At 44.8% G+C, this 15,896-nt stretch overlaps 1 protein-coding gene across 2 annotated transcripts in view; it reads left to right on the plus strand.

The window, feature by feature from the left end:
- agbl1 (AGBL carboxypeptidase 1) overlaps window positions 1-15,896 on the plus strand; it is a 91,983-nt gene that overhangs the window by 24,074 nt on the left and 52,013 nt on the right. The gene's annotated exons all lie outside the window — the stretch shown is intronic.

The following is a 15,896-nucleotide window of genomic DNA, read 5'->3' on the forward strand; positions in this document are numbered from 1 at the left end:
CCGGGGACACATTGGCAATGCTTGATTTGTGAGGTCATTTTGTTTTCTTATGATTTTTGTGTCTAATTTCAAGGACCATAAAGATACCTTACACTGCATTTAGTGCAATGAAAATAGATTTAAATAGATATTGCATTTTTTTTATGTACTATAGAACTTAACAGGTGGGGATCAGGCTAATATAAACTACTGCTTTCACAAAATAAAAAATAGGGCACTAACAAGAGCTGCATGCTTACTTGAGTTTAAGCTGGTTGACAAAAATGTAAGGCTTATACATTGGGGCAGTTTAGAACACAGCTCTCATATCTGTGGCTTCAAGGTGGAAGAGCCTAAGAGGAAGAGCTTTCCACATGATTCCAAGATAGTGTTTAAGTTATAACTACAGAAGGAATAAGCTAATGCATGATACTGTGCACAAGAACAGAGTCTGCAGAGAGGGATCAAGACAGGCCCATGAATGAGGGTTTAAAATGTTTGGTTAATTGTCACAAATTGACAGAACTTCCAGGAACCATTAAGCAGTTCATTTAAATGCATAAATACAGATGAACAGAACTGCAATTCAACGTTATTACATTTCAGAAGTTATTGTCATTAAAATCTTCTAATCGACAGTTTTGACATATGATCTGTTACTGACATGATCTGAATTTGTTGTTGTTGGCTTTTGGAGGTGTAATAAAAGTATATGTGCATTGCGCAGTGTCATTTTAAAAACTGGAGGTGAAGACTGAATTTACTCTCTCAGCTGTCAAGCTTTTGCTACTATAGTCAAAATTACATTACAAAAAACATTGGAAGTGCAGCTTAAAATTGAAGAAACAGTTTAATGTTTTATTTAAATTGTTTTCAATAAAATGTAGACAAAATAGATTAAAATTTGACAAGGGGTGGACCTCATCGACCCCTTTCATAAAGATGGGAACCACCACCCTGGTCGGCCAATCCAGGGGTACTGCCCCTGATCTCTATGCAACATTGTAGAAGCGTGTCAACCAAGACAGCCCTACTAGGACTCCTTCTTCAGTTTGGTGGCTCCCCTCACCTCTCCAAACATTTTTTTTACAAATAAATAACTGAAAAGTGGGGTGTGCGTAATTATTCAGCCCCCTGAGTCAATACTTTGTAGAACCACCTTTTGCTGCAATTACAGCTGCCAGTCTTTTAGGGTATGTCTCTACCTTTCCATTGTTGCCCTGGCTTTATGTTTAGGGTCGTTGTCCTGCTGGAAGGTGAACCTCCGCCCCAGTCTCAAGTCTTTTGCAGACTCCAAGAGGTTTTCTTCCAAGATTGCCCTGTATTTGGTTCCATCCATCCGTTTGCTGTGTCCCCCACATGGCTTGTGGCAAACTGCAAATGGGACTTCTTATGGTTTTCTGTTAACAATGGCTTTCTTCTTGCCACTCTTCCATAAAGGCCAACTTTGTGCCGTACACGACTAGTAGTTGTCCTATGGACAGATTCCCCCACCTGAGCTGTAGATCTCTGCAGCTCGTCCAGAGTCACCATGAGCCTCTTGGCTGCATTTCTGATCAGCGCTCTCCTTGTTCGGCCTGTGAGTTTACCTGGACGGCCTTGTCTTGGTAGGTTTACAGTTGTGCCATACTCCTTCCATTTCTGAATGATCGCTTGAACAATGCTCCGTGGGATGTTCAAGGCTTGGGAAATCTTTTTGTAGCCTAAACCTGCTTTAAATTTCTCAATAACTTTATCCCTGACCTGTCTGGTGTGTTCTTTGGACTTCATGGTGTTGTTGCTCCCAATATTCTCTTAGACAACGGTCGTGTCCAAATTCATGGGCTGCATCCTCCTGAGGACCCAGCCTTCGCGGTCTACGTGGGCCGGGTCCTCAGAAGGTCGGGTAGGCCGGAAGTAAACGGCTGTGGAATTGGACGGTCTAGCCTTCTGATTAGCGTCACCGCTATCTCGGTGGAGTTTAATAAACTCAGCCGTCTGCTCCTTTCTATCTAAAATATAACAGGACACTGGAGTAAATTCTCGACCATCTCACACTTCTGTTTAATCAGTTTTCTGTTTGACGTTTATTCAGCTGTGTGAAAACCAAGGAGGAGGGGGATTAATAAAGTTTTATTTTATCTAATCTAATCTAATAACTTTAATCTCAGCCAAACCGATTTACTCACAAAAAAAACAAAACAAAAACAAAAAAGCACTGAAAAAAGCCCAACAATAACATTTTTAGGTTGTCTAAGTGAATTATATATCACGTTTAACCTGAGTAGCGAAAGTCTGCGGTGATCTGAAAATGATGTGCTGGGAGTTGTGCCGTTCTCAGCGGCTTCAGTAACCCTCGAGCTCTCGGCTAGCTATCGAGCTGGTGGGTAACAGACGTCTCCGAAAACGTCGAACCACTTTTGCAACTATGCAATGTCTTGATAAACCGAGCAGATATTTGAAGTTTACACACCCACATTCTCGCCTGAAAATATGTTAAAAGTTTATTTTGTGACCCAGAACGATTAATAAGAGTAATTTTAAAACTTAGTAGCGGCCGCCATTGCTGGAAACTGGAGTTTGGCTGGGCCGCGCTACGAATTCTGGGATATGATAGGCCACGAAGGACACACCCGACCCATCCTTCAAATTCGGAGAAAAGGAGGACCCATTTGTCGGCTGCATTCGGAGGAGTCTACGAATTTGGACAGCCTTCGGTGCGTCGCTGTGACGTAATCGGTCTACAAATCCGTCCTCAGGAGGATGCAGCCCATGAATTTGGACACGACCAACCTCTGAGGCCATCACAGAGCAGCTGTATTTGTACTGACATTAGATTACACACAGGTGCACTCTATTTAGTCATTAGCACTCATCAGGCAATGTCTATGGGCAACTGACTGCACTCAGACCAAAGGGAGCTGAATAATTACGCACACCCCACTTTTCAGTTATTTATATGTGAAACATGTTTGGAATCATGTATGATTTTCGTTCCACTTCTCACGTGTGCACCACTTTGTGTTGGTCTTTCACGTGGAATTCCAATAAAATTGATTCATGTTTCATTCATTAATGTTTCTTTTGGCTGCGTTTCAACTAGCCCCAGATTTATTAATAATATTTATGTGACAATGCAGTTCAAACTATACTACGGAATGACATGAAAGTAATGTGACAAGTAGTTACTTTCTCCAATGAGTAATTAAGTACTCTTTTTAAGTAATGCATTGCAAAATGTAATGCATGTTCTTCAGCAAATGAAAAACCAGACAAAAATATTCAAAATAATCAGCTCAGAATTCATCACTAATTTCCTTGCACAAAAAGGAGGTTTCATGGAAATTTTTGAAGCCTGTACAACCAGCTCCAATGGACCATCACCCATGAAACTCTAATTATGAAAGCCTTTTTAAAGCCTTGGAAAAAGAGAGCAGCAGACATATAGACACATTTTATGCTTGAGCTCAAAGAATACAAGATGCCCTACCATGTGTCGCAGGGGCGACATTTGCAGACAATTCACCTTAAAAGGTAAGTGTGTTGAAGCTAACATAATGTTATGAGCTACTGATGCACTTTTGCCAAGCTATGAAGGAAAAAGCGCTAGTGGTCATCTAAAGTAAACATAACCGATCTGAGAAGTAGCATTAACTTTACATGAGATATGAAAAACTGTAACGCAGTTTTTACAAAAAAAACCAGAACTTTATTTTTATATCTCTTATTCACGTCACAGTTAAGAAAACCTCAAATGACAGCAGCTCTTCTAAGTGATTCTAAGTAGTAACAGGAAAAAGAGGAAGCTACTGTAAAAATTGATAGGATTATGCACAGGATTATCAGTCTGTACTATTAAAGACCAGGATCATGTTCATATGATGGAAACAGAAGTTAGTAAGATGACTGTTCCATAGAAAAGCAAAGAAACCTGATAGACAAACATTATGAAGATGAAATACAAAACTTCAGAAAGAAATAACAAAAAGGTATACAAGTATGTAAACAAGAGAATATACACATGAAGACAAAATAATCCCCAAATGGAATTGACAGATTTTGACAAAATTTTCCAAAATTGTGTCAAAAACAAAATAAATCAATTTAGATTAGGGAAAAGGACAAGTATGTATGTGCTTCACTAACTGCACATTTTGTCATATTCCATGGATTAAATTCCTTTTTCACCTCAAAATTCTACACACAATACCCCTAAATTGGAAAGAGAAAAATGTTTGCTTGACATTTCTGCACACACACACACACACACACGCACGCACGCACGCACGCACACACACACACACACACACACACACACATATATGTGTGTGGTTTGTGTTTGTGTTTTGTAAAACCTCTCCTCCTCCATCAGGTTGGAAGGGAAACACTAGTGCACAGCCATTTTCAGATCTCTCCAGAGATTTTCAATTGGGCTCAAGTCTGGGATCTGGCTGGGTCACTCAAAGACATTCACAGAATGGTCCCAAAGCCACTCCTTTGTTACGGTTGTGTGTTTAGGGTCATTTTCCTGTTGGAAGATGAACCTATGCCCCAGTCTGAGCTCTCAGGAGCAGGTTATCATCAAGGATGTCTCTGTACATTCCTGCATAAATTTCCCTTGACCCTGACAAGTCTCCCAGTTCTGGTTGGTGAAAAAAGACATACGCACAGCATGATGCTTCACTGTAGGGATGGTATTGGCCAGGTGACAATTGATGTCTGGTGCAGACATAATGCATGCCATTCAGGCCAAAGATTTCAATTCTTGTTTCATCAGACCAGATAATTTTGTTTCTCATGAACTGAGAACCCTTCAGCTGCCTTTTGGCTAGGCTGTTATGTGTCTTATGGCTTCTGTCTGGCCACACCATCATGGCCTGATTGGCAGAGTGCTGCAGGACAACCATTTTTATAGAGCAATGCTGGATCACTGTCAAAGTGACGATTCGGTTTTTGGTCACCTCCCTGACTAAGGCTCTTCTACTCTGATGGCTCAGATTGTTTGGATAGCCAGATCTAGGAAAAATCCTAGTGGCTCCCAACTTCTTGCATTTATGGTTGATGGAGGCCACTGGGCTCATGGAACTGTCAAAGCTGCAGACATTTTTCTGCATCCTTCCCCAGATCTGTGCTTTGCTAAAATTATTTTTAGAGCTCTACAGACATTTCCTTAAAAGTTATGGCTTACTTTGCTGTAGCTTCAGTACCTGAACGGCGATATATGCAATTTTCTCTGTAAGTGCAGCTGCCAATCAAAAATGATGTTGCGCATCAATTTAACAAATTAAAATCAAACTTATGATAAAGGAGACCCCTCAACATGATGAGAACAACTAATAATAATTGCTGAAACCATCTTTTGGAAAAATTTATCTCAGGAGAACTTTTACTTTGTCCCCGTTCCATCTTCTAATGTCGAGGGTGTGGGGTTTTTGAACAATACTGCAGCCAGACACCAGGGGGCGATAGAGACACTTTTGTGGAGTTGTTGGGTTTTCCATATTTTCTACACCAGTGGTTCTCAAACTAATGATGTGCGATACCACTGATTTCTTTTCCAATCCGATACCAAGTAAAATTCATGGTGGTATCGACAATACTGATCCGATACCGATACTTTGGAGTCACACAAACCACCTGCAACTCAACACCTCAAAGACTAAGGAACTGGTTGTGGACTTCGGGAGGTCCAGAGAAGGTCCACTGCCGGTTCAGATAGAGGGGGAGGAGGTGGAGGTGGTCAACAAGTACAAGTACCTCGGGCTGTGGGTGGACAATAAACTGGACTGGTCATGCAACACAGAGCACCTGTATAAAAAAGCCCAAAGCCGACTGTACTTCCTCAGGAGGCTGAGGTCTTTTAACATCTGCAGGAAGCTCCTGAGGATGTTTTACCAGTCGGTGGTTGCTGGAGTACTTTTCTATGCTGTGGTGTGCTGGGGGAGCAGCACAGCAAAGAAGGACTCATCCAGGCTGGAGAAACTGATCAGGAAGGCTAGCTCTGTGGTCGGCATGAAGCTGGACACTCTGGTGACAGTGGCAGAGAAAAGGACATTAAAGAAACTGCTGGACATTATGAACAATGCTGGGCATCCTCTGCACACGGCCATAAACAATCAGAAGAGTCTGTTCAGTGACAGGTTGCTTCTCCCAAAGACAAGAACTAACAGACTTAAAAACTCCTTTGTCCCACACGCCATCAGACTGTTTAACTCCTCTCTGGAGGGGAGAGGGAGGGGAAACAGGAGGACAAAGGAGGGGGGAACAACTAAGCTGTAGTGCCTCTTCACCTCACTGTGCAATACCTTGTGCAATACTTTTTGTAAATAGTCAACAGTGCAATAGACCTCAATACTTGAAATGTGCAATTCACTTGTATTTTTATTTTTTATTCCTATTTATTCTATTTATCCCCTTCATATATTTTATTTATATTTGTCTCTGTATTTATATATGTGTGTGTGTGTGTTTGTGTATATATATATATATATATATATATATATATATATATATATATATATATATATATATATAACAATTCTGTAACTGTAACTTCGGTCGTTGCTGTGCTTTTTTTTGGAAGTCGAATTTCCCAGAGGAACCCACCCGAGGGATTAATAAAGTTCTATCTTATCTTATCTTATCTTTGTACAAAAATGTATTTTATTTATTGTATCTTTTATTGTATCTCAAATGATAGCGTCATCATGATTACAGGACATCAGATTACTTATTCTTATCACTTAATAATGCAGAATTCATCATATAGAAATAAAAAAAACTGAAGTCGTGCGCTATTTGGACTCCGCGAGAGATGTCTGTCTCCCCCTAGCAGCACCTGTCCCTGTCCACTCCTCCTCTTCAGTTCGCCTCAACATACGCTCGTCATAATCTGTGATATGATTTACTCTGAGGTGTTTGAGAAGGTTAGTGGTGTTGCCACAACACCTCACTGTCTTGCCACATGTATCGCAAACTACGTCTCAGCTGTTTGTGGAGGTAAAACACGTCCACACATGACTCCATTTACGCTCAGCCATTGTTGTGAATGCGCACGCCAAGGGGCTGCGACACATTTATACAGCCGTATTTTGCACATGACTATGGAAGGCAGAAGAGAAAGTAGTTCCTTCCAACGTAGACAATCCGAATGATATAGTTTCTTTCCACTCTGTTCCTGTTAATGATAAACTACAAATTTACCCTAAATTACTAAAATATCGATATTTTAATGTGAGAATCGATTCTAGAACATAAATGACTGGTATCGAAGGAATCGATATTTCAGTATTGATCCGCACATCACTATCTCAAACCTTTCACAATGAGTACCACCTCATAAAATATGTGGATCTTGAAGTACCACCCTTATGACCAACATTAAAGTACAGTAGTAGAGGCCTATTTAACACCACATACAGTTTACATGTGGTGTCACTTATATGAATGTTATTTATTTTAACTGTCATAAACAGGATGTGACAAGTGATAATAATAACAGCTGTACTGCATTAAAACATTCACAGCAGGTAGATTATCCAGTCTCCAAGTGATGATGTATGAATCCTGCTTCCGGGTCCAAACTACTCTGCATTTATCAAGGCTGTTGTGTTTTTAACATGTTTTAATGCTTTATATTTTGTTCTATTTAATCTGAACAAGACCCTAAAAAAGGCAGTGATTAGATTAGATTAGATTAGATAGAACTTTATTAATCCCTTGGGTGGGTTCCTCTGGGAAATTCGATTTCCAAAAAAGCACAGCACCGACAGAAGTTACAGAGTTAAAGAATATATATATATATATATATATATATATATATATATATATATATATATATATATATATATATATATATATATATATATATATATATATATACAACACTAGAGGCCAACTCCAAGCCCATAGCACAAGTCACCATCAAGTGCGGGATCTACCAAGGAGATGCTCTGTCCCCACTGCTGTTCTGCATAGGCCTGAACCCCCTCAGTGAGATCATTAACAAGACTGGCTACGGATACCGACTACGGAACGGAGCAGTTGTCAGCCACCTCCTGTACATGGATGACATCAAGCTGTATGCCAAGAGTGAACGAGACATCGATTCACTGATCCACACTACCAGGCTATACAGCAATGACATTGGAATGTCGTTCGGACTGGAGAAGTGTAGTCGGATGGTAACAAAGAGAGGGAAGGTAGTCAGAACTGAGGGGATTGAACTACCAGAAGGCAACATTGCAGACATAGAGGACAGTTACAAGTACTTGGGGATCCCACAGGCGAATGGGAACCATGAAGAGGCCGCTAGAAAAGCTGCAACCACCAAGTACCTGCAGAGGGTCAGGCAAGTCCTGAGGAGTCAGCTGAATGGTAAGAACAAGATCCGGGCCATCAACACGTACGCCCTGCCCGTGATCAGGTACCCTGCTGGGGTAATAGGCTGGCCAAAGGAGGAGATAGAAGCCACTGACATAAAGACAAGAAAGCTCCTTACCATGCATGGAGGGTTTCACCCCAAATCCAGCACCCTGAGGCTGTACGCTAAGCGGAAGGAAGGGGGCCGGGGACTGGTGAGTGTCAGCACCACAGTCCAGGATGAGACAACGAACATCCAAGAATACATTAGGAAGATGGCCCCAACTGACCGAGTGCTCAGTGAATACCTCAGGCAGCAGAAACCCAAGAAAGAGGAGGGAGACGAGGAACCATCATGGAAGGACAGGCCCCTGCACGGTATGTACCACCGGCAGATAGAGGAGGTGGCTGATATCCAGAAATCCTACCAGTGGCTGGACAAAGCTGGACTGAAAGACAGCACAGAGGCACTAATCATGGCAGCACAAGAACAAGCTCTGAGCACAAGATCCATAGAGGCTGGGGTCTATCACACCAGGCAAGACCCCAGGTGCAGGCTGTGTAAAGATGCCCCAGAGACAATCCAGCACATAACAGCAGGGTGCAAGATGCTAGCAGGCAAGGCATACATGGAACGCCATAACCAAGTGGCCGGCATAGTGTACAGGAACATCTGTGCCGAGTATAACCTGGAAGTCCCGAGGTCAAAATGGGAGATGCCCCCAAGGGTGGTGGAGAATGACCGAGCTAAGATCCTGTGGGACTTCCAGATACAGACGGACAAAATGGTGGTGGCTAACCAACCGGACATAGTGGTGGTAGACAAACAGAAGAAGATGGCCGTAGTGATCGATGTAGCGGTTCCGAATGACAGCAATATCAGGAAGAAGGAACACGAGAAGCTGGAGAAATACCAAGGGCTCAGAGAAGAGCTCGAGAGGATGTGGAGGGTGAAGGTAACGGTGGTCCCCGTGGTAATCGGAGCACTAGGTGCGGTGACTCCCAAGCTAGGCGAGTGGCTCCAGCAGATCCCAGGAACAACATCGGAGATCTCTGTCCAGAAGAGTGCAGTCCTGGGAACAGCTAAGATACTGCGCAGGACCCTCAAGCTCCCAGGCCTCTGGTAGAGGACCCGAGCTTGAAGGATAAACCGCCCGCAGGGGCGTGCTGGGTGTTTTATATATATATATATATATATATATATATACACACACACACACACACACACACACACACACACACACACACACACACACACACACACACACACACACACACACACACACATATATATAAATACAGAGACAATATAAATAAAATATATGAAGGGGATAAATAGAATAAATAGGAATAAAAAATAAAAATACAAGTGAATTGCACATTTCAAGTATTGAGGTCTATTGCACTGTTGACTATTTACAAAAGTATTGCACAAAAGGTATTGCACAGTGAGGTGAAGAGGCACTACAGCTTAGTTGTTGCCCCCTCCTTTGTCCTCCTGTTTCCCCTCCCTCTCCCCTCCAGAGAGGAGTTAAACAGTCTGATGGCGTGTGGGACAAAGGAGTTTTTAAGTCTGTTAGTTCTTGTCTTTGGGAGAAGCAACCTGTCACTGAACAGACTCTTCTGGTTGTTAATGGCCGTGTGCAGAGGATGCCTGGCATTGTCCATAATGTCCATCAGTTTCTTTAATGTCCTTTTCTCTGCCACTGTCACCAGAGTGTCCAGCTTCATGCCGACCACAGAGCTAGCCCTCCTGATCAGTTTCTCCAGCCTGGATGAGTCCTTCTTTGCTGTGCTGCTCCCCCAGCACACCACAGCATAGAAAAGTACTCCAGCAACCACCGACTGGTAAAACATCCTCAGGAGCTTCCTGCAGATGTTAAAAGACCTCAGCCTCCTGAGGAAGTACAGTCGGCTTTGGGCTTTTTTATACAGGTGCTCTGTGTTGCATGACCAGTCCAGTTTATTGTCCACCCACAGCCCGAGGTACTTGTACTTGTTGACCACCTCCACCTCCTCCCCCTCTATCTGAACCGGCAGTGGACCTGCTCTAGACCTCCCGAAGTCCACAACCAGTTCCTTAGTCTTTGAGGTGTTGAGTTGCAGGTGGTTTGTGTGACTCCATGCGACAAAGTTCCTCACCAGACTTCTGTACTCCTCTTCCTGATCATCCCAGATACACCCCACGATGGCCGTGTCATCTGCAAACTTCTGAATGTGGCATAATTCAGAGTTGTAGCAGAAGTCAGAGGTGTACAGGGTGAAGAGAAGAGGGAACAGCACAGTTCCCTGTGGTGCTCCTGTGCTGCTGACCACAGTGTCAGACGTGATGTCCTTCAGCCTGACGTACTGTGGTCTGTCGGTGAGGTAGTCGGAGATCCAAGCCACCAGGCAGGGGTCCACCTCCATCCTGTTCAGTTTTTCCTGAAGCATACAGGGCCGGATGGTATTAAAGGCACTGGAAAAGTCAAGAAACAGGATCCTGACCGTGCCTTTTCCCCCATCCAGGTGTGAGTGGGCTCTGTGTAGGAGGTACAGGATGGCATCCTCCACTCCGACACCCGCCTTGTATGCAAACTGTAGTGGGTCCTGGGCATGTTGTACCTGTGGTCGGAGGAGGTTGAGGAAGAGCCGCTCTAGAGTCTTCATAAGATGTGACGTCAGTGCCACCGGTCGGAAGTCATTCAGCTCATTGGGCCGGTTCTTTTTGGGGACCGGGACGATGCAGGATGTCTTCCATAGGGCGGGCACTCTCCCCAGTCGCAGACTGAGGTTGAAGACTCGTTGTAGCGGCTCCCCAAGTTCAGCAGCACACGCCTTTAGCATCCTAGGACACACCTTGTCTGGGCCTGCTGCCTTTCTGGGGCGAAGCTTCCTCAGTTGTCTCCTGACCTGATCCACTGTGACACTGGGAGATGTTTGGGAGGAGGGGAGGGGGGGAGATGTCTTGCTGCTGAGAGAGGGATTGGAGGAGGGGGGTGTCATGGTGTCAGGAAGGGGGGGAAGCGAGGGAGGTAGGAGAGTGGGGATTGGACTCTGTAGTGAGGGTGAGGGTGGGGGGGTTGTGGGCTGGTCAAACCTGTTGAAGAAGTTGTTGAGTTCGTTTGCCTTCTCCACAGTCCCCCCCACTGTGCTTTTCTTGGTGTTGTGGCCTGTGATGGTTTTCACACCATTCCAGACCTCCCTCATATTGTTCCTCTCCAACTTCTGCTCCACCTTCCTCCTGTAGGTGTCCTTTGCTTCCCTCAGGCAGCGTTTCACCTCCCGCTGTGCTGCTTTCATCTCCTCCTTCACTTTGCTCCTGAAAGCCTTCTTCTTCATGTTGAGGACAGCTTTGACTTCCTGTGTTACCCACGGTTTGTTATTAGGATAACACCGTACCGTCTTAGCAGGGGCGACTGTGTCCACACAAAAGTTGAGATAGTCTGTAAGACAGTGTGTCGCCCCCTCTATGTCCTCACCATGTGGGCTCAGGAGCACATCCCAGTCTGTGGTTGTAACGTGCGGTGGAGATGAAGCCAGCCGCGGAGGTGTGCAGGTGGATAGCGAATGAGCAACAGCTTCTGACTTTCCAAAAAGTACTCATTTATTTACAATATCAAAAATAAGTGCTACCTCTACCACACATTACTGAAGAGCACACTAGTCCGCGTACACACGGGAGCATCCATTACAGGAGGAGTGCGAAGAAGAACAAAAAAGGGGGTGACACCAGTCGTGAGACAGGAGGCGCCGCCATGTGGTGATACACTGCATTACGATAGCAACTGTTACATAGTCCCCCCTGGTGAGAAAAAGGCTGTCCTCAGCCATACACAGCTGGAAAAGCACACACCACACCTAACAGTACCCTATACATAGAGGTTACAGCTAAGATTAGTGCACACACAGGGCAAAAGACCATTTAAAAATGAAATTGGTGAAAATAAGACGAACATGTACAGTGGAAAATCAGTCTTCTTAGTTTTTTCACTTTTTCCTTTTTTTTGTTTTTAAAGTAAATGCCAAGAATGAACCTTAACGCACTAAAGAGCCATAAAACTGGATTAAGTAGAGCAAACAGAAACATCTACATATCATGACTCAAAGTAGCAATGCAACAAGACAGCATCAAACAGGTTTAACCAGAACATTTCACTTCAGATCAAGCCTGGTTGTGTGAAAATCATTAGTCCATCTTTTGTTGCTCCAGCCAGACGTAACTCTGGGGCAACGTCTGAGCCTGAGATTGTAATGTCCACCAGCAGCTGGGTGCTGGACAGATCTGGGTGAAACACTCTCTGGAACAGCGCCCACACCAGAAGAAGAGTCAATGTCCGGTAAATCAAAGGGGAATGGCTCAGAGCCAATGTCAGTGTCTGCAGGGGGGCCAGGGTGGGCCTGAGAGTCAGAGTTCAGACCCTCTGCGGTCTCTCTCTCGGCAGGCGATGAAACAGAATGTTCTTTGGAAGTGAGAGAGTCCCAGGTATGGAACGGTTGCATGTTCACAACATGATAAACACCTGCATCCACACCGGAGTCCACCCAAGTGAGCCTGTAATTAACATCACTGAGTCTCTGAGATACACACAATGGTCCCTGAAACAGTGGTGCAAGTTTAGCAGTAAAGTTAGACTGAGCATCTGACCTGGGGTGTGTCTTAACTCTCACAAGGTCACCAACACGAAACGTGGCATGTCGATGTCTCAAGTCATAGTAATGTTTTTGTCTGTCATGGCTATAGTCCAAAGCTGCTTTGGCGTGGTCGTGAGCTTCCTGCAGGGAGGCTCTCAGAGTCTCAGGGTAAGGCACACCCGGTTCATCAACACCTGCTGTAGAAGGCTGAGTGATAAGGTCAAGCGGGGTGTCTAACTCACGACCATAAAGCATCATGGCAGGAGTCAAACCTGTACTGTCATGAGGGGCGGTGCGCAGAGCAAAGCAAATCTGAGGGAGAAACTTGTCCCATGATGTGTGCTTATCACCTACATAAGCGCGGATTGCAGTTTTCAGAGTCCGGTTGACGCGTTCAGTAGCATTTGTCTGAGGGTGATATGCCGTAGTGAGTCTGTGCACCGAGCCTAATGCAGAAACAACATGTTCAAAAAGCTCACTCACAAAAGGAGACCCTCTGTCAGAAATCAGGTAAGTGGGTGTACCATGTCTAGCAAAAATGTCAGTGACGAATTTACCAGCTGCTACCTGAGATGTAGCTTCTTTGACAGCACTGGCTTCAACCCATTTAGTCAAATAGTCAACAAACACGATCAAATAAGCATTACCAGTGGGGGTGCGGGGAAGTGGCCCAACAAAATCCACACCCACATACTCCCAGGGTTTCTGGGGGACAATGGGAACCATAAGACCGGCTGCTTTTTTTTGACTTGGCTTGGTGAGTTGGCACACTGAGCATGAAATCACATAGTGTTTCACATCAGCTGCCATTTTGGGCCAGAAAAACCTAAAACGCAGTCTAGCCAATGTCTTAGAAACACCCAAGTGACCTGCTGTGGGGTGGTCGTGGTAATAGTCCAGCAAGGTGCCTCTAATGGAAGTAGGGGCAAACAGTTTCAGCTCTTTCAAAGGGTGCAAAGCACATGTGGACTTGGGTTCTCTGTGATACAAAAGAGAGTCATACACAACATACTGTAACAAGGTGGCATTGTCCGAGCTGTTCAGAGAGTCTGCTTCAATGTCTCTGAGGAGTGGACCTGTGACATGATCGTCTAACTGCAGCTGTCTCAATTGTGAACGGTCAGCCAGAATGACGGGGGGCAGAGTACGAATGTCCAGGCTGCCCATAACAGCATGATCTGGTAAAAGATCAGTCGGCCTGTCACAGGTCAGAGGCAAAGGGTTGCGTGACAGTGCGTCGGGAACTTTGTTCTGTGCACCAGGTTTGTGCACTATTGTGAAATCAAAGTCCTGCAAATGAAGTGACCAGCGGGCGAGTCGGCCCGTTGGGTTTTGACGAGACATGAGCCACCTGAGACTGTTGTGATCAGTGAAGATAGTAACATGAACACCTTCAACATACGGGCGGAAGTGTTCCAGAGCCCATATCACAGCGAGGCACTCCTTCTCTGAAGTGCAGTAGGGGAGTTCAGCTTTGTGAAGGGAGCGACTAGCAAAAGCCACAACGTACTCACGACCCTTGTCATCCTTTTGCATCAACACTGCCCCAAGACCAATGTCACATGCATCGGCGTGAATGGAAAAGGGACGGTTGAAGTCTGGAAATGACAGGATCGGGGCTGATGTGACATGATCCTTCAAAGTGTCCATGGCCCTTCGACAGCTGTCGTCCCAGTGGAAAGCATTGTCCTTTCTGGTGATGGCGTGAAGAGGTTCGGCATGGCGGGCATAATTCTGAATGAAGCATCGATAATAGCCAGTCAAGCCAAGGAACTGACGGACGTGTTTCACTGAGGTTGGGGTATCAAACTCCTTAACCGCCTTTACTTTGTCTGGATCGGGCTTAACACCTGATGATGTGATGCGGTACCCGAGAAAGGTGAATTCATCGAGGCAGAATTGGCACTTTTTGAGCTTCAATGACAAGCCAGCAGCCTGGAGTCTGCCCAGCACCTCCTCAAGATCCACTAAGTGCTGTTCAAAGGTAGGTGAGGCGATAACAATGTCATCCAGGTAGACTGCGCACGTTTTGTAAATGAGGCCAGCAAGCACAGAGTTCATGAGTCTCTGAAAAGTTGCAGGTGCATTGCAGAGCCCAAAGGGCAGCACCCGAAACTGGAAGAGACCGCAGTGAGAGATGAAGGCAGTTTTAGGCTTCGAGTCCTCTGCTACAGCAACCTGCCAATAGCCTCGCGCTAAGTCCAATGTCAAGACAAACTTTCCTCTTGCCAGAAAGTCCAAAGACTCATCTACACGAGGCAGGGGATAAGAGTCTTTTCGGGTAACTTGGTTGAGCCCTCGAAAGTCCACACAAAACCTTGGTTCCGTGGCCGCTCTATTTACAATGACTACAGGAGCTGCCCAAGGGCTTGTGGAAGGTTCAATGATGTTGTCCTTCAACATTTGTTGTACTTGTTCTTCAATCATACGTTTCTTAGCAGGTGACGTGCGATAGGGTGGGAGATTGACAGGTGTTGCATTGCCAGTCTCTATGGCGTGCTCAGTGAGAGCCGTTCGACCAAGTTGACCATCAAACAAGGAGCTAAACTTGCTGAGCAGATTGAGTAAAGCATCCTTGTTGTTCTCTGAGAGACTTGCTTCAGACAGTTTGGCTGTTAAGTCTGAGCGAACCAAGTCCAAAGACATCAGTGTTCCAGGTGAATGTGAGTAATCATTTTGAAGGTCCTCTTCATCGTCTGCGAGTGGGCAGGGGATGTCCTCAATGTAGACGGTTCTAGTGGGAATGTGAATAGAAACAGAAGCTCTTGCCATAAAATCCATTCCCAGAATGAAAGGAGAGGACAAATCTGGTATTATTGCAAAACGCTGGTAAAAGTTCTTGTTCATGAATCCAATATTGAGCCAAATAACACCGTCAGGGATACAGGGAGCATTATTGGCAAGGTTAACTGCAGGACCATTCCACTCACTTGTGTTTCTAGGGTGAGAGTCATTTACTTGAA

The sequence above is a fragment of the Rhamphochromis sp. 'chilingali' genome (genome assembly GCF_963969265.1).
Source record: "Rhamphochromis sp. 'chilingali' genome assembly, chromosome: 2".
Lineage (NCBI taxonomy): Eukaryota > Metazoa > Chordata > Actinopteri > Cichliformes > Cichlidae > Rhamphochromis > Rhamphochromis sp. 'chilingali'.